Source organism: Macrosteles quadrilineatus, unplaced genomic scaffold (genome assembly GCF_028750875.1).
Source record: "Macrosteles quadrilineatus isolate MER2022 unplaced genomic scaffold, UCM_ALF_1.0 Scaffold_7__1_contigs__length_78375512, whole genome shotgun sequence".
NCBI classification, from domain to species: domain Eukaryota; kingdom Metazoa; phylum Arthropoda; class Insecta; order Hemiptera; family Cicadellidae; genus Macrosteles; species Macrosteles quadrilineatus.
In genome coordinates, this window is record NW_026542600.1 from 66,091,076 (window position 1) to 66,118,218 (window position 27,143).

Here is a 27,143-nt window from a genome sequence, read left to right on the forward strand (position 1 = left end):
GAGGGATTTAAAAGAAGAAGGTCCAACTTGTTCGTGCCTCATGGTGTGGTAAATCAGAATATTCTGTAAGCTGTTGTATTGGTGGGTTTATAAAAAAAAAAAAATTATTTATGATACAATATTGAACTCGTAAGAGATTTAACTTTTGGCAGTCCAATCAAGGGGGTTGCGGAATTTCATCCCCTGGGCAAAACTGACGTCACAACCTAAGGGGTAAAGTTCCGGCCGCGAACTTTTGAGTTGCACAACATCAGTTCAATAAATAAAAGGTGGAATTAAACCTATATTTTCACGGTTTTGAATTTAAGCAGAACTCATCAAATAATAAAACCTATAGTGTACCGGAATTTTACCCCCGGACAAAATACAAGAAATAGAAATTAGTGAGAATAATTAATTCTATATAATTAATTCCTTCACTTTTAATTAATATTCACAATTTTATTATTAAATAGCCTACCTTAATTTATTTGTAACCTCAACTAATGAAACAGGTTTAGTGTTTTAATTTTGGGATTCAAGTTTCGGGATTCGGTTTTTGGGGCAAACTGTTAGTTAATGTGTAAACAAACTGAGTAGCCCAAATGAATCATAATTGTTTCGAATATTTCTTTAACGAATTATTATACTGAAAATTAAAACGCGAAACACGTTTTCTTAGTTGAGGTCACAAATAAATTAAGATAGGTCACTTAAAAATCAAATGCTTACTATTCAATCAAAACCGAAATAAGAAAATTAATTATTTCACCAATGTCTATATCTGCACAGGGGGTGAAATTCCGGCGACCCTAAGTACATCGCAAGTAGCGTGAGTCAGTGTTTACTTGGAAGCATATTTTCCGCTACGAGTGATGATTACTGTTCAGGAATGCTCTTCCGTCCATCCTTGGGTCTCTCGAGGCCATCTCTGGCCCAGACCTCAATGACCTACTTTTGTATCTTAATGAATTAATCATACAACCTCAAGACCTTGGAATTTCATGTTGCATTGGCATTGTCTTTGAAATGATCGTAAAAGAACAATATCAGACGAGCTTAACACGTATACGGTTCGTTGAGTAACTCAGTAATAATAGTGTAGTTGTGAGTGAGTGGGAAAGTCCTAGTGGCATAGTAAAACCTCTAAGAGCTTGGGTAAAGGGGGTTTGCGGACATTGTTTTTTTAATATATAGAGTAATCGACGCTTATACTATACAGGGTGTCCCGGAACTCTCTACCAATATTTTAGGGCATTGCTCCTGGGTAAGAAACGTACCTAAATATCATATTTAAATTGTCCGGAAGTCCTTAGTTACTCACACAGCCACCATTTTGTTTTTTAAGTTATTAATTTTTTTCTAAAGAATGGTTAAACATACGAAATGGAAACTTCGCACAAACATTTATGACAACTAGACAAAGCTACCAAAAAATTATCACGATTATTCAAATTCATAAAACAAAATGGCGGTCATTTAAAATATTTGTAAAATCAATGGTTTTTGAGTTATTTAAGAAATAAAATTTTATTTTGGTTATTTATTTTATTTATCTTTTGGTTATATATTATAAGGACTTCTGGACAATTTAAATATGATATTTAGGTACGTTTCTTACCCAGGATCAATGCCCTTAAATATTGGTAGAGAGTTCCGGGACACCCTGTATAAAACTAATTTTAATTGTGTTCTTTTAAGAATGAGTTACATGTTACAAGTATCCACATCATTCAACACCAGTTCGTCCCTTTAAACTTTAAACTTAATTAAATTTGTGTTGAGAATTTTGTCCAATTAAGCTTTAAAAATTTAACTACAGTATGTACCTACTAATGTTGGGAGACCGTATAAGGTCTTGAATGCAATGAAAGTTACCACTCCTAAAAAGATGATCCGGGAGACTTCACTTCGAGAGTCACTTACTTGTCGAAATTAATTTTCATCGCCTACAAGTTACGAAGGACGAGTGCAAGATGTTTACTTCCATAAATAAACAAAGGCTTACAGTATGTTATCATCAATTTAAAGGTACGTTTTGCCTGTAGCGACAGGTGCGACGGTCGCGCAGCCACCGTCGCTGAGCGGCACTCGCGGGACACTGATCAAAGGGGTTTTGCATAGTCCTGTTTTGCTTGGAGCTACTGTCGCTAGAGCCGCGAGCTGCAGTCGCTGGGTACTGCTCCAAGACCAGTCAGGAGCGACGGTCGCTTAGCGACAAGTTAAATTTTAGTGGTGAGGAAGACCACAGTTTATTAGAATAAGTGGCAAAACACCCCGCGCTTTATATTATATCCTACAAAGACCAAGGAATAAAGGACAACGTCAGGTTAGTTTAATATTATGTTATTATATTATAAGTTATTTTAACATATTAGTAGATTATTTAGATTGTCAACTTTAAATACTTCTAATTACATTTTCGTTTAGGTGATTTAATAAAATATTGTTCTGTATAAATGGTTGTTGATCAAATTGGCTTAAAAGTCAGGCGTGTCATATGTAAATATATAAAATGCCAATTATTAAAGTAATGTGTTAAGAAGAGGCTATTCAAATATTAATGGAGTATATAATGTAATTGGTATTTTTTTCATTTACTTTACAATCAACAAAATATAATTTTCACTCTGTGAGGAGGTTGTTTATAATACTGATTTCCAATTCAAGTTATGCTTGTGTACTACAGTACAATTGAGTAATTTTATTACATTTTGGCTTGTGATATGGCAGTTTTGGAATGTTTACTCATAACAAATAACTAGGCCTATAAAGAATACTTTATTGTTAAGTTTTGCCTGTTTTACTAAGTGAATTTATCGAATTTATTTAGTGACTTTATACTTAGTGCGCACTTTTGAGGTTAGTTGCACTGACGGTACCACGTCTCGTGACGCCAGGAAGAAGAAGTTGTCGCTCCAAGCAAAACAGTCTACCACCCCGCGACTGCCGCTCGGCGACAGTCGCTGCGCGACCGTCGTACCTGTCGCTCCAGGCAAAACGTACCTTAAGATATGGAAAGTATTCCTCACAAAATAACGACCGTGTGTGAGGAAGAGTCTTTCTGTAATGTTGACAGGGTTTTAAACATTGTCCGTATTCACTGCCAAACTTAGGAATGAAAATAAACAACTTTAAGTGTAAATTATGATAAAAATAATTATCGTATAAATTATGTGAAAACACTAAAAAAAGACTTAGATTTGACCATAATTTCAATTGTATCCAAACAGCAACCTGATTATGTAAAAAAAAATTGATTTTCTGATTGAGGATTATTCAAAAGGTATTTGTTTAACAGCATTTGGCAAAAAGTTGACATTCCAATGAGACCGAAACCTAATTTTTACACGATTTATTAAATTTAAGAAACATTTAACTAAATGAACATCCTATGCGAATATTGCGATGTCACTGACTCATATACCTAACGCTTGGTGGGTGTGGAAACCAAAAGTGGGTCCGGTCACCCTCTGGTACCCACAAAATGTTCGCCGTCTGACACAAGTTGGTTTAATTATAACGGTCCTACTCTCGTTTCGGTCATTAAATGTCTTACACAATCTAAAAACATAACTGCGCATTACGTTTTTTGGGAAAAGTACTATTTCCCTCTCCTTCTTGGAGAATTTAAAAATTAATCTTTTTCTTAATTATATGTAAAACCACTGAAGAGTGTTTGTTAATCTACCACGAAAATACGTCAAGTGTTGACATTATGAAGGGAAAATTAAAAATTAACTAGGTTAATACACATACAAAGTTTGAATTTAATACCTCAGGACTTTCGTAAGATAAAAGGTTCTTAAAAAACAAAAACAGACGGAAAACTAAGCACTTTATGACATTATGTTCATACAGGGTGTTTCCGAATTGTCTGGACATATTTTGTGGACTTGTTCCCTGGGCTAAGACAAACATAAAACACCATATAAGTATGGGTCTAAAGTGCCTAGATTTCTGTCTGTCGGTCTGTTTGTGATTTTTATAAATTATTTTATATCTTGGGCATTTTTCAAGATAGAGATTTAAAATTTGATATGAATAAAGAACTGTGAAAATTTCGTTCTAATATCTCAAGCAGTTTCAATATGGCTGCCATTTAAAATATTTAATGCCAAATTTTATGAAAACCGTAAATATTAGGAAAATCTTTTACCTTGCCGAAAAGATACAGAATTTTAATTCAAATCAAATGAGGTCTTGTTTGTTAAAATCGGATAAAAAATAACTGAGTTATCAGTATTTTTTCTACATTCGGTTACGCAATTTAATAGGACTACCATGTTCTCAAGTATGGTATTCCTACTAAATTGCGTAACCGAGTGTAGAAAAATACTTATAACTCGGTTGTTTGTCATTCGATATTAACAAACAAGGTCTCATTTGATTTGTATTAAAACTCTCTGCCTTTTTGGTAAGGTAAAGAAGTTTCTTAATATTTACGGTTTTCATGAAATTTGGCATGAAAGTTTTTAAATGGCCGCCATATTGAAACGGCTTGAGATATTGGAACGAAACTTTCAGTTTCTTTTACTTTCAGAACTACACATTCATACCGAATTTTAAATCTCTATCTTGAAAAATGCCCAAGATACAAAATAATTTATAAAAACCACAAACATACCGACAGGCGGAAATCTAGGCCCTTTAGACCCATACTTATATGGTGTTTTATGTTTATCTTAGCCCAGGGAACAAGTCCACAAAATATGTCCAGACAATTCGGAAACACCCTGTATAATTTTTTTCTTATGTTTACTTCTACAATTATGTACTGAAATATTTTACCATAATTTCCGGACACCCTGTATTTGGCATGATTGTGTAGAACTTGAATGAGATCGCGGACCAGCATGGATCGGGTAATGGGAACTGGGTGTCATGAGTTTTTTTATCAAAAATAATTTAGTTTTTATCCCTAGATCATGAAATTACCCAATATATAACTATATACAGTCATGGTGTAGAGCAAATCAGATAACTTTGTAAATTGGAGCATTGTTGTACGCTTAATGGCGGAAAAAAGTTAAAAACATTGTACAGTTAAAATTCCTACGTTATTCTTATAGAGAAAATCTTGTTGTAGGCTACGTAGTTTTCCTTCTGGAACTTTTTCGATAAAATATATTTTTTTCATATGAAATTATTAACCGTTTACTAACAAACACATTTTATCACCTTCCCTATGGCAGCAAATCTGTGTACTTGTTAACCTATTTTTTTCAAATAGGGAATAAATTTTACATTTTTAAGAAAATATTTTAGTAACAATCTAATCAGGCAAATAGGAATTTGCTTAGTCTGCAGGTTTGCTGTGGTTGGGGTATACCGTTGTCTTGTTGTAGAATACAAACATAAAATACTCTGTCTCTGTAGTCTGTCTCTTGCACACTCGTCACCATAGGGTGATTTGTACTCAGTGTGACAAAATTTTTTTTTGTGTAAGTACAAAGTAAATGAAGTTTGATGATGCATATCAAATGTTCCAAGTCTAAAAATTAGCTTCCCAAAAAATTATTTTATGTTTTCAAAAAATAACCACGTTTTTAAACTTAATACAGCGATTTATCAATTACCTGTATATGGATTTGAGTAGATAATGTCATTATCGTGTTCTACATTAAATTTTGAACAAGAATAATAAAAAATGACGCAGGATCAGTTGTAAAAACTCCATTGTAAATAGATTCAAAGATAAAAATTAAGATGTTCGATAAACATTTGAAAAACAATGGTCCATTGCATTTTTCACACCCTGTATACAACAAAGTGTCGGAATATGTTAAAAACTGCGCCATTTTATAAGCTTTCCAACGATATGCTACACTATTGAGGTTTATGTCTGCTTATGTACGCTTTAATGGTTTGAAGACTACAAAGCATGGTGTCTTTAACATTTAAAACATAGAAAGTCGGCATGTATTAAGCAAAAGTTGTATTTTTGATTCAGCTTGAACAGTAAAACAGTAAAAAAGTTCCCTGTTTTCTGGTATTCAAACCACTAAAACAAACAAAAAAATATCTAAACCTCAATAATGTAGCATATGGTTGGAAAGCTTATAAAATGGCGCAGTTTTTAACATATTCCGACACTTTCTTGTATACAGGGTGTGAAAAATGCAATGGACCATTGTTTTAAAAAATTTTATCAAATATCTTAATTTTTATCTTTGAATCGATTTACAATGAAGTTTTTACAACTGATCCTCCGTCATTTTCCATTATTCTTGTTCAAAATTTAATGTAGAACACGAAAATGACATTATCTACTCAAATCCATATACAGGTAATTGAGAAATCGCTGTATTAAGTTTAAAAGCATGGTTATTTTTGAAAAACATAAAAAAATTATTTGGGACGCTAATTTTGAGACTTGGAACATTTGATTTGCATCATCACACTTCATTTACTTTGTACTTACATCAAAAAAATTTTGTCACACTGAGTACAAATCACCCTATATAAATATTAATAAATTTTATACACGTTGCATAAATAATACGTTGCATAAATATTATACACAATTATGGTGTCAGTAAGGATCTATAAAAAAGCTTGTCAGTCAGAAAATAATCCGCAATCGCTCGCTTTAGTTGCCCGGTATTCATACAATCACATTTCACCCTCAAGGGTGCTATTAAGCCACGCGATACAATTAACAATATCCCATTAAAGCCAGTCCTTCAACACACTAGCGTCCCATCATGTCCCGTTGTTTAATTGCCGATTGGAGCGTCCAAAGACCCGGGATGGGTTCCCATTGAAGACGGCCACAGATCTTTTACCCGGGCGATTCGCCGCGCAGTGACGAGCTATTTCTGCGCGTTTCGAATCAGTTTCCACCAATATTCTCACCACTTCTGTTCTCGGACGTTGTTTTTTATCCCTTGTTTACCGTTTGTCCAAGTCTTTTCTCACATCGCCGATTAACTGTATTGATTTCATTTCTTTTTCCACTTCGCTAGTCGCGCCTAGCGTCTCTGTCGAGATAACACTCGCTCTTGGCTGAGGATTAAAAAAATCAACTAGTTTGAAAATGTCATGGATCATTAACCTTCAGTTCTTTTATGATGTGCGATTCTTTATTTTGTGGTATTTATGTGTACTAAATGAAGTTTACATGCATTTTGATAAAGATATTCAAAAGGATAAACGTTAAGTATCAAGTGCAAGTTATGAAAAAGTATCTTCTTATTATTTCTTTTTATGATGCAGTAAAACAACTTGTTTTGTGGAGTTTTAGACGTTATATTTACCCCTCTTTTGAAATAAAGTTCTTTGAATGCGAGGACATTAGTTATAGGCCTATCAATTGTTCATTTTCCTTGCTTGTAAATATCAACCTGAATTAGTGAATGTATTGAAAATATCAATTGATATGATCTACTGTAACTATTCGTAGTTTGTTTATATTATTTTTTATGTATCCTAAAAATTAAATATGTATTTGACTGAGAAATGTATTTTAGTCTGCATTTACAAGAATGAGATTAGCTAAGAAATGACGATATTCTTGACTCCATTTAATCATTTTTAGAATGCGTCATAAGCAACGACATTGATCGACGATAACGAGTTTGACGGGTCAAAATATTTAGCCAATGCAACATTATTTCTAATCAAATATTTGCCATCTTGAAAAGGTTCACAGCATAAGTATAAATATATTGAGTAGTTTTGGAAGATTCCTTTTATTATATCCATGTCACTCCCCTACTCAGATAGGATATAAGAGGAAGACGTACGAGCTTCGAGAATACCGAAGCACCGGGTATACCGAAGCACCGGGTATACCGAAGCACCGGGTATACCGAAGCACCGGGTATACCGAAGCCCCGGGTATACCGAAGCACCGGGTATACCGAAGCACCGGGTATACCGAAGCACCGGGTATACCGAAGCCCCGGGTATACCGAAGCCCCGGGTATACCGAAGCACCGGGTATACCGAAGCCCCGGGTATACCGAAGCCCCGGGTATACCGAAGCACCGGGTATACCGAAGCACCGGGTATACCGAAGCACCGGGTATACCGAAGCCCCGGGTATACCGAAGCCCCGGGTATACCGAAGCCCCGGGTATACCGAAGCCCCGGGTATACCGAAGCACCGGGTATACCGAAGCACCGGGTATACTGAAGCACCGGGTATACCAAAGCACCGGGTATACTGAAGCACCGGGTGTACCGAAACACCGGGTATACCAAAGCACCGGGTATACTGAAGCACCGGGTGTACCGAAGCCCCGGGTATACCGAAGCACCGGGTATACCAAAGCACCGGGTATACCGAAGCCCCGGGTATACCGAAGCCCCGGGTATACCGAAGCACCGGGTATACCAAAGCACCGGGTATACTGAAGCACCGGGTGTACCGAAACACCGGGTATACCAAAGCACCGGGTATACTGAAGCACCGGGTGTACCGAAACACCGGGTATACTGAAGCACCGGGTATACTGAAGCACCGGGTGTACCGAAACACCGGGTATACCAAAGCACGGGTATACTGAAGCACCGGGTGTACCGAAACACAGGGTATACCAAAGCACCGGGTATACTGAAGCACCGGGTGTACCGAAACACCGGGTATATCAAAGCACGGGTATAACGAGGCAACGGGTATACCAAAGTACCGGGAGGACCAAAGACACCCCTTCACCAGTTGAGATAGGTTGATAGTCACTCGACTCGTATTAAAATTCCCTACATATATATAGAACCCGATGCTTCAGTATACCCCGTGCTTCGGTATACTCGGTAAAACCTTTATGTTGATGAGAGGAAATCATGAAAAATAAAATAAACTCAAACAAAGTATTCATTTTCAGAATATTGGGAATCTACTCCATAAAGGAAAGCTTTTTTATACCAAAGAGCTTGTACAGTAGTTCTTCAAGGGAACTCACTGCCAATGACAATGATGTTATACAAAATTTCTGACTAAAGAACATTTTTACAATAAAAGACTAAAAAGGAATGTGTTTCCTTATTTCCCTTTCTAATAAGAACAGGAAATCCACCAACGAGTAGTCTATTTACGGTAGGCCTACATGATGTTGAGCATTTTACAATTTTACCTCGCTGTTTAAAATAAAAATGTTTTAAAATGCCTTCACTTTTGTATGCCGAGATCACAATAGTCTCAGTTGAATCCATACTCTAATAAGTGAAAAAATGTTTACCTCTTAAACAATGATTATGTGACCCAGTAGACGTTGATTTGAAGCCGGAACGAAATACTGGAGATGTTGACTTCTTATAATTAACAAGATAGCTTCCTCCATAAACATTGATGTGTTTCTTAATGCATTGCTTGTCAACGAGGATTGATCATTATTGAGTGCAAAACTTAGTAAAAACATAATCAGGGTTTTTCATTTATGCTTGATCCTCATGGTTCCAGTCCAAATTCAATGTGTGCTGTCAATGAAATTTCCTATAATCTCGTTCAAAAATTTAAATGCACATTTAACGATCTGCAATTTAAAATATATCTGTCGAATGGCTATTAAAGTTGCGACAACTTTACACCGCAGTAAACTGTATATAAAGATTGTGTAAAAGAGCGTTAAAAAATCGCTGAGGAATATTAAGTTTGTAGCTAGCATAAAATCATATTTTAGATTGATAATATATATTCAATGTATTGAATTGTTTTAGTTTCACGTCATTTATATGCTTTAAAATTATGTATACATATAAAATTAGCTTTTTTAATTTCGTAACACTACATAGTAGGGCTTTCATTCAATGTCTTCAAGTCTGTTTCAAGGCGAAGATGGGTCAGTAGGATCAAAATAACAATAAACCTGATCGCTATGTGAGCTATAGGAGGCCAGCACATTGTTGTATGGTATTGTCATGCATATTGTGGCACGAGAATAGTCAATCCGGTCCTCTGAACGTTAATTCCCAATATCGGTGGCCTACTGACTGACTACTTTTCTTTAGAAGATCGTATGCAAAAATGGCCAGGTACCGTACTTCCTACCACACATGGTCTACTTGGTAAGGTAAAAGAGTGTGGTGAGAATGAAATAATTAGTTGAAACAAATGACAGATGAAATGAGTCTCTATTAAATAGATTTACACTACGGACATCGATGACGTCATTGTGTATATTATTAGTGCACCACTTACAATTGTTCAGTTGCATCAGGCTCATGCCTATAGCAATTGTATGATACTTCAGAATACGTTTTTTAACTGACATTGAGTTGGTGAGTTAAGTACACATGCAATTCATAGATCCATTATGATGTGGAATACAGATATTTGTAAGAAAATTACTGATGGAAATAATAATTATCAAATGTTCTTTTGACAATTAGTAACATAAAAATATGTCATTTAAAAATCTAGATGTTACAGAACCGGTACCAGAACTCTGAGAAGACATCGCAGCCTGGGTTTCACAATCTGCCTTACTACCGACTCTTGAACATTGAGCATAATATAAAACTGTACAATGACTATCATAATGTAAACAAAATAACATTGTGATATACGATTTTACAAGCCAAAAAGCTCGTGAACACATGACTGTACAATTTAGTCATTTATGCGAAATCCTTGTTTGTTCCATTCTTGCTTTTAATTCCTTCTAAACTACTACAATAGTATATTACGTTACTAGTCCTGAAAATTAGTGTTTACCGGACGAGTGTGGTCGTTCCCGTGCGAGACGAAGTCGAGTACGAGATTACCATACGAGTCCGGTACACACATTTTGGACGAGTTACGTACGATAGTTTACGCCATACTACTAAATCCGTGCAAATCCTTATATATTTCCACCTACTAAAGGTCTAAAAATCACTAGTCATAACCTCTAAGAGAGGTTATGTTTTTGTTTATAACCACTCACTGCCACCTAAATACAGTATAATCAGCTGATTGGTGTCCGGTAAAACTCATTGCACTACAGTAGTACGCAATGAAACCCCATTTGAATAAGCTGGCGGCAAACAGCTGTTTTCTGGACTAAATCCTTGCGTGGGAAGTTCGTCAAAATAATGTAGTGTGGCGTAAAGATTATTACGATTCACCTTGTATTAAAAGTAGTCTACTGTTATTTAGTCACGACGACCATAAACGCTGATGAGTCAAATCTCTGGATATAAGGTTCGGTCACAATATAACAACCAGTAAACCATCGAATATAATGTTCTTTATGTTATATATTTCTAAGCCTTCGCCTCGGGACCGCATCGCTCCCAGAGCAACTCGTCAATTTCGAGCATTCCTTGCTTCATGTGTGTTTGAACGCTTCCACAAGGCTTGACCAATCGAAAACGAGCTTTCAGGGGTACCGTTGGACCGGCGTGAAATCCCAGTGTATGTGCCTGCACCCAGTGCCCGTGGTCCCATAGTCCCGGCGTCCATGGTCCCATCGGTAGCCTACATCCCAGACATCGACAAACTCACGAATACATTCGTAGCAATATGATCTAGACGGATTGCTTTGGAAGTGAAGACTGTGGCGATGTATTGACGTGAGTTCGGTTTGGTCGTCCGAATTATAAAATAAAACGGAGAATTATCGATCATTCGAGAAGAACCTAGATACCATTTTTGAAGAGCATATGATTTTGACTTGGACAATATTTAATAACCAGAGAAATCACATTAACATCAGAAGTTCCAGCTTTTACAATAAATGATAACTAGCAAATTTGCCTTGCATCAGTAGACTAAGACTTGGAGAACATAACTAGAATATTGACAACTATCAACATTTTAACTTTATGAGTATTTTTACCTTTTTTTTACCTTTTTGGTAGCCTAAGGTGTCCAAAATCCTTATCTCCTGCGAGACGCGTTTCGCATTAATGCAACGCACAATGCATCTTCAGTCGCTGTCATTGTCAGGTCTCAACATTGCCCACAGAAGTGGTTGTCACGATTTACACGATTTAGGCTACCAAAAAGGTAAAAATACTCATAATAAATAGGTGTCTAGGCTAATATCTACAAATTTTAACTTTATGTAACCAGAGTAACCTTAGTTGTTTAGCATCAGTAACATTTTTTGGCAGATGAAGTAAGCGAATTACTACCGCTTACTATTTGTAATAAACAACTAATTATTGGTATAAGTATATTTAGAGTAAGTAGTTTTTATAGAGCTTAGTTTCAAATAAGTTTCTTATTTAATTCAAAATCTAAATGGATTGCGTACAATGTTGTTAAATAAATCAAAGTAGGGGTCCCCCCCCCCCAATAATCTCGAGAAGTACCCAAATATACTAACTGTCTAAACCACATGTTAATGTACACGATTGGGGGCAGTCTAGTTATTTGTGTAACTAGTGAGCAAAGGACATTTGCGCTCGTGTTACACATTATATTTTTCCTACAGTCACTATAAAGCATATAAATAATTAGTCTTTCAAACACTATACAACACGTTTTTAGGTTAGGTTAAACCCAAGCGTTGAATGGAATTGGAAATAATGAACCAGCTGATTGTAGTCGTAGTCTCTTTAAGTGTTACTTATTTACAATAGTACAAGTATAAAGAGTAATAAGCAGTATAAACATAATAAATAAGTTGATTGTTCTGCAAAATATGCCAATAAAACACTTTCTGACAATTTTGTAACTTTCTTACTTACGCACCAAGAGGAAAACAGTTCGTATTCGTTCACACTTCTTTCTTGATTTTTCAGTTAACAGGTTTAATGAAACATGTTTTGCAGTTTCTGCTATTTCTTCTGATCTACACATATATTCACAATCACTTTCACTGACTTCATTATTTAGGCCCACTTATAACTATTAATCTTTCAAATACTACACTTTAGGTTATGTTCAAACCAAGCGTTGAACGAAAATAGAACATAAACTATAATCACGAAATGACAGGTTAAATCGTAGTTATAATAGTCAATCAGCTGATCATAGTATTATTATCTTCAAGTGATAATATATACGCTATATGTTCCAGTATTCGTGGAATTTACTAATGAATGCAGACATACGTATACCAAAAAGATATGTTTTACTTGCCCAAATATTTCTGAACCTACTCGGATTGAAAACTAAACTTACTATGGACACTTACTAAAATCGACCCTGTACAGACCATGCGTTTAGCATTTGCTTTGTATCTTTTTACAGTCAAAATTTTTTATTTCATCCCATGATAATTTCAAATATCATGTATCTAAGTAGTGTGTATGTTTTATTAATTTTAACTTGTTCAGAGATCTATTTACAGTACGAGGAGGTGTAGGCTATTATACTGGATACAAAAATGTAAATTATTACTATTAGAAAACGAATGATAAGTTTACTTAACCATCAATTTTTTTTTCTCGTTGAATTGGTTTGCGAAAAATATTAGTCTTTAGATATCTATGTTAAAAGGAAATCCGTTGGCAAACGTATGGACACCCATATCAAGTTTTTTATAGGTTAGGCCCACACCAGGAAAACCACACTATCTATTACCGTAGGTGGCACGGTAAGATCTATAGACCCGGGACATATTTACTTTTTTCATTTTGATGTCCCCAGAGGCCAAATACTATTTACTAAAACGTGTATATGTATAATTTTTTTTATTTCATTATCTAAATTTAATCAAAATCGGACCGATATTACTTAAGTTATCGCATTCACAGAAGTATATTTAACTTATGTCTGATTTTGTTGAAATTAGGCTTCAAATAAAATAAAATAATTCTTTATTCATTTTGTACACAATATACACGAATAGTGTCAATACAATAATCGTGACATAACAAATATTTTAATAATACTGTACAAGAGTCAGTGGAAAAAATAATTTGCCTTATTTTACCCTGTAACTGCTTGAAGGTGTAGTGTGGGATAAACTTGAATTAGTTCGCGAACCAGCGAGATCAGGTCATCGGAACGGAATATTATGGTGCCTAATTTTTTTGTTTATTGGGGTTTCACCAATAAAACCATTAAATTTTACCATTAAAACATTAAAATGCCCACGTTTCATTGCAACCATCTTGTAGAGCTTAAAAAACAAATAATTTTGTTTATTGAAGTGTTGTTGTAAAATTAAACGTTACTGAAAAATGCCCTAAAACTGTACATTTAGATACCCATGTAATTTCCTTGGAGACAAATAAAACTGTTATAGTTTGCTTGTTTTTAGATATATGTTGTTTAAATTTGGAAAATTTATTATTTAATCATATAGGACTACTATTAATATTTGGTGAAAACCTCCACTTATTACCTTCCCCGTAGCAGCGAACATAGTCACTCGTTAAATCTAATGTTATTTATATTCGTATAAATCCAGTCAGACAAGTTGAAATTCGCTTGGTCTACAGGTTTGCTGCTGCGGGCGGTATTTCTTTCACGATTGATACATGACTAAGAAACTAGGCTACTTACTTATCTTGTCATTATCAATCTATTGTGTATTATTATAGTAACTTAGCACCAACCAGAATATTCTGGTGTTAGCGAATCCCCCCCTGGATCCCCCTGGATCTGGTGGTTTCCTTGTAGGGAAGTAGCTATTACCGTAGGTGGCAAGGTAAGACCTAGGCCCGGGACCAATTTGCTATTTTATTTTGATGTTCCCAGAGGCCAAAAACGCCATTCGTTCAAATTTGTATGTATGTGTATAGAGTTATAAATGTGTCCGTGAACGCGATAATTTGAGTTATTTTTGTCCAATTTTAAAGAAATTAGATTTGAAGATGTAAGGCGGGATAAACTTGGATGAGTTCACGAACCAGCATGATCGGGCCATGGGAACGGGGTTTTACGGGGGGTTTTATGGGGTAAAAATAGGGTTTCCTCATTTTTGACCCTCAAAACACAAAATTTCCCAAATTATTTCTAGACCTTTTTAAAGAGTTTAAAAAACAAATAATTCAGTACATCAACGTGTTTTTGTATAGTTATTAGTTACGGAGAAAATTAAAAAAATTGTAATTTTAAAATTCCCATGTTATTCTTACGGAGAATATTGTAAAATTTTGTAGTTTGCTTGTTTATGGATATATTTTTATCAAACTTGACAAATTTATTTATTTTATACTAAGCTATTAATATTTTACTAAAAAACACACTTTTTTAGTTTCCCTGCAGCAGCAAACCTAGGTACTCATTATACCTAACGTTATTTAAATAGATTTAATTGAAAATCAATTCAGCAAATGGAAATTCGCTTAGACGGCAGGTTTGTTGTGGCGGGGGTATTTATTTAGTTTTTTCGGTTTGTTTCATTCCTGACATCCAGCGGCTGGACCTCTTGTTATGAGAGGCAATGAAAGTTGGACCAATTACAATTACTGCTCTGGGCACGCCCCAAGCCTGTGCTCAAATAACACACAATCGTATAAGCTGTTTACTGCACTGTCCACTTGTCCGGGTGGGTGGCCTCTTACCACAAAGGAGTCGTGGTAATAGAAAAAGTGTGAACAAAGCGACTGTGTGTTCACATCCAGTGAACAATACAATTTAGTGGGCCGTGTTCAAACCAGTGTAATCGTTTCTTGTCCTCCTTTAGGAGTTGAAATCGTCAATGAATACATTTCTTTGGGACTGAATTGGAACCCCTGTAACAATATAAGTCAGCTGTTAGATAGCATCATATAGATAGAATTTACTTTTGATAACCCAGTTGCGAATGGCATCTTGGTTTATATTCTACCCTACCCCCTCTTACCACCAGCAAGCTTCAGAATTAAAGGTGAGAACTTTAGGGTCTTAAGTTACCATGGGCATCCAAAATAAAACTATGATGTTCATGTTTGTGTTTGAGATTGTAAATATGTCAAAAATGTAGGTTTATCTTATGGTTGTCAAGAATGTTGATATGAACCTAAAAGTACATTTTGGCCACATGTATGCCACCATCAGTAGCAAGGTTTATATCCTGATAATGCCATATACATGTGGCAAAATGTACATCAGGCTTATATCAACACTCTTCAAGGACCTGGGAACCAAGGTAAACCTGCATGTTAATTTTTTTCTTGAGACTGGGAATGCTACACTTGATTGTAATTAATTGGGAAATAATTACCGTACTCAAAAATCTAAATACTGTAATCGGTGTTACACATATCTCGCAGTTAGTGATTTTGTGGGTTTTTAGATGTCTATTTTACAAGGTAGTGATGTATAAATATCAATTGTATAAATAACAAAAACTTACCACCAACCTTAAACTCACGTTCATAAACCTTAAACTAACAAAATGAAGCAGGTGCTCACTTTAGAGGCACTTTTGAGGCGTGCATGTATATATCTTTCATGGTTTATAAAATTGATAACAAAATGAATTATTTCCTTCGTTTAGAGGATCTTAATATGTATAATTTGTTAAATCCTGACCTGCTTTCTGGTCCGCACGATGCACTAGGACAGTGTAATTTGGTTATGGAATAACTTAAACTTAAATGGTGGGAAGCTGCAGAGATAAGATGTAGAGGTCCAAGACACGTTCATCTCTTTTTGTACAAGCATTAATTTAGTTAGGGTTAAAAATTGGACCCCGTTTTACAAAACCAATCGTTAATTGGTTGATGTCACCTGACTGCCTTTTATCGCTGATACCGGTGTTAAAGTTTTATAGATTAAAGGAGATAAGGACTTTTCATATTACTACGCTTCATCTTATGTTAACCTATGTTTAATATACAAGTGACAATTAAAACTAGAATTAATAACTATAATTACAATTAACTGGTGTGCTGCTAGCCTAGTGGTCAGCGTCTTGAACATAGGTGCGGGAGGGACGGGTTCGATTCCCGGCACTGACACAAAATATTTCATGGGTTTGGACCGCTTTCCTTTTGAAGTGTTTGAATTTCTTCATTGAAAAAATGCTGTACTGGCGTGGACAAAAGCAAGTTTTGTTTTTACAATTATCAAATGATTGATCACCTTTTAAATTGAAAATAGGCGTAATCCAACTTATTTTCGCCCGCAAATGTCGTGTACATAAGTAACGATGGAAAGAAGGTTTATAGAGAAGTAGAAATGCGAAATATTTTTACAACAGTTTCCAAGTGTCTTCCTATAAATTGCGACCCGGTCATTCCTATCGTCATGATCGGTATGTCCAGGTTCTCATTCGTATCACTGCATGGTCTATGGTTTACAGTGCTGAGCGCTGAGCAGGTGTTCTGTACACCACATCCGTAGGAAACTCGGTTTAATCGGTGTTCAACTAGCCGATCATCGTCGTGGGAATCCGTTCCACTCGCGAGGTAAGACGATCTCGGTGCAAAAACCAAACCTCGTTGTGCCTACTGTCACAGCCTTCAGATAAGTAGTTAGAATGTGCTGTAGCTTTTAGAGACTCTAGTTCCTCGTACAAGTCAAATTTCAACTAAAATTGGTGGCATTATTTATTACGAGAAAATATATTTCTTAAATACCCAAAAGAACATATTCCACAGAGATAAATGTTTTAATACACAGTATAGGCCTACCTTAAAAGTACAATTTTTTACACAAAGTATAAGAAAGGTGTTCAATCTGCGGGTAATAGTTACGCATGTTCAATAATATCGCTTGGTGGTATGGGTTTATTGTAGGTTGTAACTTAGTAGTAAGGGTAAGTTACTTTTTTACGTTTCTACGTTTTGGGGAAAATTTCAGATGACCCTACTACGAGACGCGTATTTGTTTGATGGAAATCAAATAATTCAACTAGGAGTTGGCTATTGCAAGTGTTCGCCGTGGGGGTTTGCTCAACATTTAGCGAGGGACGGTCCACTATTTTCTTTCAGAGCTTGACGCAGACGTAGTCCTGGTGAGCGAGACCCATCTCACCCCAGATGCCAACTTCCGAATTCCAGCCTACACCACCTACCGAACCGACCGACCACCGAGACCACACGGCCGAAACCCCGGAGGGGGAACTGCTGTGCTAGTACACCGCCGGGTAACTCACCACCACTCAGTTACTGCTACGGGTGCAATGGAGACGACAGGTATAACTATACAGTTAGGGGGACAGGAGGTACTACTTGTTGCTGCATACCAACCACCAGGACGACACCGCTTAGACGAGCCTACCTTGTCAGCAGTGCTGGCAACAGCTGGACCAGTTTTCATCGCAGGTGATCTAAACGCAAAGCATGCATCCTGGAATTCCCGCTACCCGAACCCTAGAGGCGCATCACTCAGAACGTTCCTGGACCGGCACGGGGACGTCTACGCCGCTGCTCCAGACGAGCCAACATTTCACCCCTCAAACCACGCTCACAGGCCGGACGTACTAGACTTGGCTATCTGTAAGGAATTTCCGTTTCAGGTGGGTATATCCTGCATCGAGGCCCTGTCATCTGACCATTCAGTCATCCTTTACTCGATAGACGCAACCCCGTCCACGAGATCGCCCATGACCACCAGCATGATTAGGACGGACTGGGTGCTGTTCCAGCAGCTAGTGAACGAGAGAATGGGCCCTCCTTCTGCTCCTTCGACCAGGGAAGAACTGGATGAGCATGTTAGTTCTATGCATGAAATCCTCACCTCCTCAATCTCAGACGCTTCCCGCTCGGCGACTTCGGGCCCGGTGCGGCAAACTCTGCCGATGCATGTTCGTAGAGAGATCACTTTTAGAAATGCCCTCCGAAGGAGATGGAAGGCCAATAGGAACCCGAGGACAAAGAGGGAGCTCAACAGACAAAATACGGTGGTATCGGAGCTAATTGACAATTTCAGGACTACAACATGGGACCAGTTCCTCTGCACCCTCTCCACAGAAGGAGGTAGCGTGTGGAGGGCAGCCAAGCAGATTCGAGGTATAAAGGTTAAATCTCAGCCACTTCATGGACAACACGGTGTGGTCTACGAGGCGCAGGACAAGGCTGAAACCTTTGCCAACACTATGCATGACCAGTTCCAAACCAACCCGGACATATTCGACGAGAGGACGGAAGTCAGAGTGGAGTCCTTCATGGAGAACTTCTTTGAGGAGGAACCTGGAGATGAGTTGGATCCTTTCACCTTACAGGAAGTCCAGGAAGCAGTGGGACGGTTGCGGCCGCGGAAGGCTCCAGGATTAGACCGAATCGGGACAAAGGCCATCCAGTCGGCCTCCCCAGCCATCTGCATGCACCTCCAGCTCCTTTTTAATTCCGCTCTTAGGCTCCGACACTTTCCGGCCTGCTGGAAGTCGGCGAAGATCATCCTCATACCTAAACCTGGGAAGGACCACCTGTTTCCCCAAAACCATAGGCCGATCTCCCTTCTCCCGGTCATTTCCAAAATCTTTGAACGACTTTTCCTCACCAGAATAGCTCCCTTCCTCGATGGCTACATCAGACCGGAGCAGTTTGGGTTTCGGCGGGGACACTCAACAACTCAGCAGCTCATACGGGTCCTCAACATGCTGGTAGACAACCATAATCTAAACTTGTGCTCCGTCGGAGTCCTCCTAGACGTCAGCAAGGCATTCGACAAAGTATGGCACGAAGGTCTCCTCTATAAGCTCAGTCAGTCACCCATCCCCGAGTCTGCTGTTCACCTGCTTAAATCTTACCTTCAGGAAAGATCGTTCCAAGCGTTCGTCGAGGGTAAGCTGTCCACAGTTCGACCAGTCGAGGCCGGAGTCCCCCAAGGCAGCGTTCTAGGCCCAGTCCTTTACCTAATCTACACAAATGACATGCCGACAATCCCACGTGTGACCCTGTCACTTTACGCAGACGACGCTCTCTTGCAATGTCGGAGCTGTCGACCAACCCAGGCCGCAAGGACCATGCAGAGACAGATGGACGCCCTATCACCATGGCTGCAGAAATGGAGGGTAAAGGTTAATGCCGACAAAAGCAATGCCATTTGTTTCAGGAAACGTAGACGGATGCCTGGGGCAGCCATACCAGAAATCGAGCTAGATGGGGTGCAAATACCCTGGCAGAACACGGTGAAGTATTTAGGTGTTACACTAGACTCTAAGCTACGATTCGGGGACCACGTGAGGAAGAAAGTCAGCGAGGCAACTGCCATCCAAGCGATGCTGTGGCCGATGATCGCCCCGAGGACTCCTCTGCCACTTAGCACTAAGATTTGCATGTGCCTGCTCATAGTCCGCTCCTGCATGATGTACGCCTCAGAAGCTTGGTGGGCCCTGGCCAGCAGGACACACAGGAAGCGGCTGGAGGTCATCCAATCGAAAGCGCTCAGACGCATCACCCGCCAACCATGGTTTGTCAGCAACGCTACCATCAGAAACTCTTTAGGAATCCCAAGTCTGGAGGAGTTCACGGTCCGGAAGGCAAGCCGCTTGTTCCAAAAAGCGGCGCAATCGGAACACGACCACATTTCCGACCTTTGCAGGCGTTATGACATAGCCGAGGACTGGAGACCCCGGCCTGCAGCCGTCCTGGATGATCCACCGTAACAGAGTCACCACGCCCCGACACACACCGGGTACGTCGAGCCCAGCTCCGGCCCATTGCATACCAGGTCAAGCTAGTTTTTAAGACCTGTTAGAAATTTCACGCACAGCAAGTCAGTCAGAAATACAGTAGACCTATGTCAGTTATTCAACAAACACGGCTAAGTCTTGTTTCAGATACTCCAAGATTCATTCCGGCAGCAGAGACGTGTCATCTCGCTGTGATCGCCCTCCCACATAAGTGAGTGGAGGGGGGAGGTGCTTTTAGTGGGTATACCAAACTGGTGAGTCCCACACTACCCTCAAGGACTGAGGGTGTGCCTAATGCATTTTACACCTCCCTAACAAAAAAAAAAAAAAAAAAAAAAAAAAAGTCACTATCCCGGCCCTCCAGTGGTCCTAGGAAGCCGTAATTGTCTCCACTTAGTTTGTTGACGATTGTTCTAAGTGCTAATTGCCACCGATTGTCTGACATTTGACCGCGTTACGTTGAAAGCGTTCACCGCATTGTACGACATTTTATCATCTGTGTTTCCTTCCTCGGCTCTTATATCACCTCCCCCCCCCCCCAAATGAATGGAGATATCTGGCAAGATCGCCAATCACCGAGAAGAATCTACGGTGATATTTAATTTTATTTCACATTTCCGTGAACAAGCTCATTTTCGTTCGTCAAAGTTTGTGCTACCCCCAACTTCTCTCAAATCCGATCTTAATTAAATTCGGTACAGTCATGTAAGCTACAAGCGTTTATTTGAACGAGTGGATGAAGCAGCATGGTCAGACTATGGGAACGGGGTTTTATGAAGAAAAATGGTTTTCTTTTTGATTTTAAACACTCAAAACAACAACAAAAATTGCAATTTATTTCAAGCACTATTTATACGTTTTTTATTTATAGTCCCTAGGGGTAATTTGTAATAGTGCTGTGGCAGAGGTATATTGTTTACGTCCCACCTTCACATTCAGCTCTAGTCCGGAAGGGTTTTGCACATTCATTCAGGCTAGGCCTCCCCCCATAGGACGCTATGCACGAGCCAGGGATTGATTGTCACATTCAGGATAGACCTAAGGGTTGCGGCATTATCGCTTAGATGAAATGGATTGGTGATTTGACAGGATTTGAGCCCGGGACCTCTGGGGCCGATGTCCCGAGGACTAACTATTAGACCAGATCGCTCCCCAGGCTAGGCCTACATATGGGATAGCGGAATCGTCTTATATTTTTGACTAGCAGTGGTTATCAGTTAGAAATTGAACTACATAGGTCTTGGGGGCAGAACCCCTGAGCTATACCACCAGAATCCCAAAGCTATACCACTAGACCAACTCACTCCTCTTCACTGTCTCGCAGTTTATCGGACGATCTTCCGTACCATACCGGATTATCAAACAAAGAAATTAACTTTTTAAAAGCGCTACCATTTCTAATACACGTGTAAAAAACAAGAAATTGTAGTATTTCGACACTTGTATATACTTAGGTGGATAGTTTGAGCTATAATCTCATCGCAAGCCCCTCGTTCCGCCGTGTTCATCGTAGCGAGGAGGTAAAACGCGTACTCTTTACGCAGATTATGCGGACGGAAGGAGGTGACTTGGACAGATCGGCGCTGAGGTCTTTGGCAGACACGTACACGGTGTGGGATATGCTTCATCACACCCTCGCCGAGCGTGCCTGGGGTTCCGCCCCACGCTTCAACATCGTCATGGGAGTTGAAACTAACAAAACCGCCCGCCTACTCCTTCGTCCTACATTAGACCACACTAGACCAAAACTAGACTACTGAGTTTAGTTGACATTTGGGCATTTTATGAGATATGCTATATATCTAAATTATAAAGCTATGTGGTGACTAAATGATTAATGGAAACATGGTGTGATACTGGGAATGTAAACTTTAGCTCCATATTGGAAGAATAATTGTGTAAACCAACCATTGAAAGTGTCCTTTGTTGGTAATAAAAATATAATAATATTTAGAGTTAACTTTTGTTAATTTGTCTCAATCTTTTTTGGGAGTGAAAGTGCACTCCAGTTATTCTCGTTAAGTGAGTCATGCACAGACATGCACTTTAATTAATAGGTGGTGAGAGCCGGAGAGAAGCAAAAGAAGAACCTGATTTCTGGTATCAATTGTATTATCTGATTATTTTTTATACATCAAAAATGTTAGTTAGAACTATATCAAACCATCATAAGCGTAAATCAAATAGGAAGTAACAGTGATCCGAAAATATCGATTAAATTCACAACTACGCTAAACCTGTCCTAAATGCCAGATTTACAATCCTAAGTACTCATTCATGAAGACTTAGAAAACAATTATTTAAATCGCATCACAAAGATTTCATTTCGGTAACGATGGTAAGTTAAAAATAACACAGAAGTCCGGGTTAGACACACAAGTTGACTTCTACCTGAGTATGACTAAAATAACTGCCTCGTAGTAAAATTATTTTACAATTATCCACGTTGTTCTGTTACGAACAGTAACAGATCTTACATAGTAAGAATTCATCGGAATTCAAAGGTAAGAATCACTAAGATTTCACGTCAAAACTGCGAGAAAACAAACTCAATATCTAAATGTGTATATTTCATTTAATTTGTTTGTGTGGTTCCCAAAAACTGTTTACACGGCATTGGGACTTTTAGTAGTAAACATTTCACTTAAAAAAAAAATACTTTGGGAGAAAATAAATAAAGTACTAGTGCACCTTGGGCTTTGAGAATCCTAAATGTTTTGCATCATATTTTATTTTATCGTCAGTCCAGAGTACAGCTCAATATCACTAAATTTTTGAGGTCAAATGGCGATCCTTCATTCGACTGTTAGGGGTGAAAAACTCCCAAGCCTCGTGTACTTCTTGGACCGGCAGACACAGCCCACGGGGATGTCCTCATTCCTGACCATCTTCACGACCTCCCCCAGGCCCGTCACTTGGAGGGTGGACACGGCCACCTCCACGGTATGGTTGCGACATCGGAAGTTGCCTAGGGTACTGCATAAGGAGTTGTGACAGGAAGGGTCGCAGAAACCCGCCAGAATTGCTTGCGGCTCGGAGGAGGGTGGTAGCTCTAGAACCCTGCAACGTAAAAAAGTCACTTAAAATAAATATTTCATTTATCTGACAAAATCAAAGGTGTAATAGCCATGCCAAAATCTCTCTATAGTTATTGTTCATTGAAATAACAATACTTTCTCCAAAATCAAGTACTGAAACACCCCCAATCTATACACCCTGGAAACACCCCCAGGAACACTGCAAGCCACATTTTCAAAAACACGATATCCTCACCATAATCTCAACCTACATCCTCGCAACAGTTATCCTAGCAAAAAACTCCTCACCACTACTCAACCAAAATCAACATACTCATTTCACCAGACATAGATCCGATATTGACCTACCGCAACACCGTCTTAAAAAATCTAGTAACACCCCACTACATACAGGGTCACGTTTCTTCAACCTACTTCCAGACCACCTCTAATCCTTAAACAACAGAAAATTTGCCAATAAATTAAAACAATACCTATTTGACAGACCATATTACACCATTACTGAATTCATCGAAGAACACACCTATCAACATCTAAGAACTCACATTGCCTAACACACAATTACCAAAACAACTATCACTCTACAGAGAAGGAGTGAAGAAATTTGAAGAGATAAAGAAGATGACGACTCCCCTTTCCTTGGATAGTGGCGAGGACTTCGGATGGTAAATGGTAAATAGTAAATGGCAAACGTCAAACTAAATAAACTTTTCAGTGATTTAATCCCAGTTACTGTAGTACCTTTATCCAAAATTAAGTTTTTTTTTATTTGCCTTTTCGATATGCTCAAGTCTGACTGCAGCTCAAGGGAGGAAGAAGTGGAAAAAGATTTGTAATACCGGTGTAAATGGAAACGTCAAATAATGTGAGCTGTTTTACAGTAAATATAAATATGAGTGAGTAGGTTACAATTGATAATATCGTAGTTTTTAATGAGAATAAAAGTTTCCAGAGTATACATCAGGGTGTCCCGTAAGTAAGTACAACAAATTAGAAGTTAGTCTAAAGGGTAAAAATAAAACGAAAATGGAGAGTTTCATATTCTTTAAAAAACACCTTGTTATTGAGATATCCGCCAATTTGTTTTCTTGTTTTTTTAAATTTACAATTTAAAAAATACTAATGGTATCTTTATTAAATTTACTATACAATTTTAAACCTACTTGAAAATAATAATCATCAACAGATGTTGCTTGGTTACAAATAGCAGCTATTTTAATTTTTATAACTTACAAAAAAAATTGCTGACTTTATGAAAATATGCCAGGATAACTTGTATTTAACATTTTACATTTGCTATCAAACGACAACAAATTAACACAAAATCGAATAGTAAATAGTTGTGAAATAAAAATGTTAGGTGCAGAATATGGGGAACCCTGACAGCTTGGTCTTTTAGCATGGTCTATACAACTAAAAATCGTAATTCTTCAGCTGATTATTAATTTATTTGTTTGACAGGTTAATGCTAGATAAAAGTGTTCTTAGATTTTTTCCATAAAATCTGCAACTTTTTAGTAATTTAATTTTTACAAATTAAAATGGCCACCATTTTATATTTAATACTGATTATTTTTCTCTAATAGCTTTTGACCATTTAAAATACTATATTTCCTATATATTTACTATATTTACTATATTAGTATACTATATTTCATAAAGATGTTTTTAGTAGTTTCTAGGATATAGTTTTAAATCACAACAAATTGCTGATAGGTATCTCACTAATAAGGGGAATTTAGTTTTGCTATGTACTTGATTTTTGTTTTATTTCAACCGATTAAACCTATTCCTAAATTTGTTGGAAATTACTTTATACAATTTTTGATGAAGCAACGTATTGCCTGCAAAATGTTCTTCTATAAGCTAAGAATTTTTCAATTATTGTGGATTGTACAATACAATAATTCAAGATTTGTATTGCAATTATCATGGTTAAAATAAATAGATAAAACGGATAATCTATCATCTGTAATCATGTAATGTAAAATTAAATGCAGTAAACCACTAAACTTTATAATAACCTAATATTATTGCAATCGTGTAGTGAATCTTTTGAATGTTCCATAATTGCCTAGTATTGATAACGTTTCCAGATAACAGTAAGACGTAGGTTCTTGTTCTTTAGTTAAGATTATGTCACATGATGGATGGGTTTCCTAACGCAATAGTTCCAGCTTCTCTCCTTGACTTTTCCAGAATAATACATAGATTTCGCATCAAGGTCTGAACACGAGGTTTTAAATGCTCTAAACGTGTTAAACACCTTCGTCTGGGGAGCGAACGTGCTTATAATCACCGTAAAACTTATCAAGTTGTATAACATTTAAAATATATAGTATAAATAGAATATTGGTCTAAAAAAATATATCCAACAAACATGGTTTTAAGTCTCCTATGCTATGGTTTTAAGCCCTTCCTTTAGGAGCCGACTGTTGAGTTTTTAAAGTTAAAAGTATATACAGTATAACGTTTTCGTCCGATGTACGAACTTTATTTAAAATGCCATTAGCGTACAGAATAAAATACGATAAATAAACCTAGCGTCTCGAATGAAACAAGATGGTAAGAATTGTTTGAAAATAATACAATTAATTTCCCCAAGAACAAAGACATTCACAAACAAGTTTTTAATTGTATAGCATACTATTGAAAATGGTTAAATTGTATCTTTACAATATAGGAAACAAAACACCTACTGAAAAATATGTTGGACTAATGTTGTTGAAATGTGTTGTTGGAATAATGTTGTGGGTGCTAAACAACTTCAAGAATACAATTTAAATAAATTGACTCGTGGTTTTCAATCTCCCAGTCCGAAATTCCCCAAAATGATATTTTACGGATTGTCATTAAATAAAATATAACTCAATGCCATTTAAAAAGTCTGTAAAACTATATGTTGTTTGTAAAATAACAAGAAGAGTTATACGGATGCTAAAAGGTTAAATAAATTAATTATTTAAATAAATTATAATTTAACAGTGGGCACCTATATTACTTACTATGTGTAAAGTTAAGGATCGATTTTGTAAGCAATATAATAATTATGCAATCGTCTCTAGATAAAAACAGCAATGGCACTTGATACTATAGTATGTTATTTGTAGCATTACATTAAAATGAATCACAGAACAGTGGTTTCTTAGAATCTATCTCAAGCTACGTATTTTGAGATAGGTATAAAGAATTTTACTGGAATTATACTATGCCATCAAGTACAAACACAAACCAAATAGAAATAATATATAATCTTTTGTATCGATTAAATTAACAATTCCGATGACAAGACTACCAAAATGTAAATCCATTTTGGAAATGTATGGATGTTTTGTCCACCCAAACAATAACAACCCATAATGAACTAATTTCAGTGTGGTATTTGTATCGAAAAGTGTGTATTTTATTTTTGTAAAATGGATTGTAGAAATATGTCTAGTTTTATTGTGAAAGCTATCCTAAACTACTGTACCCGATCGTAGTTACTTGACTTACTTGAGATCTACTCCAGAAGCTAAAAGTGTACTTTTATTTGGCGATTTCCGCTTTTTAAAACGCTGGCAGTAAAAGGGTACACAAGTATTACCTCAGTTAAAGTGGTAACATCACCTACTCGAATAATGCCTGCATTTACGGTTTGTAGTTGAATTCTCAGTGACGGTCGAAAGACTTCTAAAAAAGTATATTGGCCGATTTTTAGTTGACTTAAACGCACCTTCTTCTTGTTAAGAGAAAA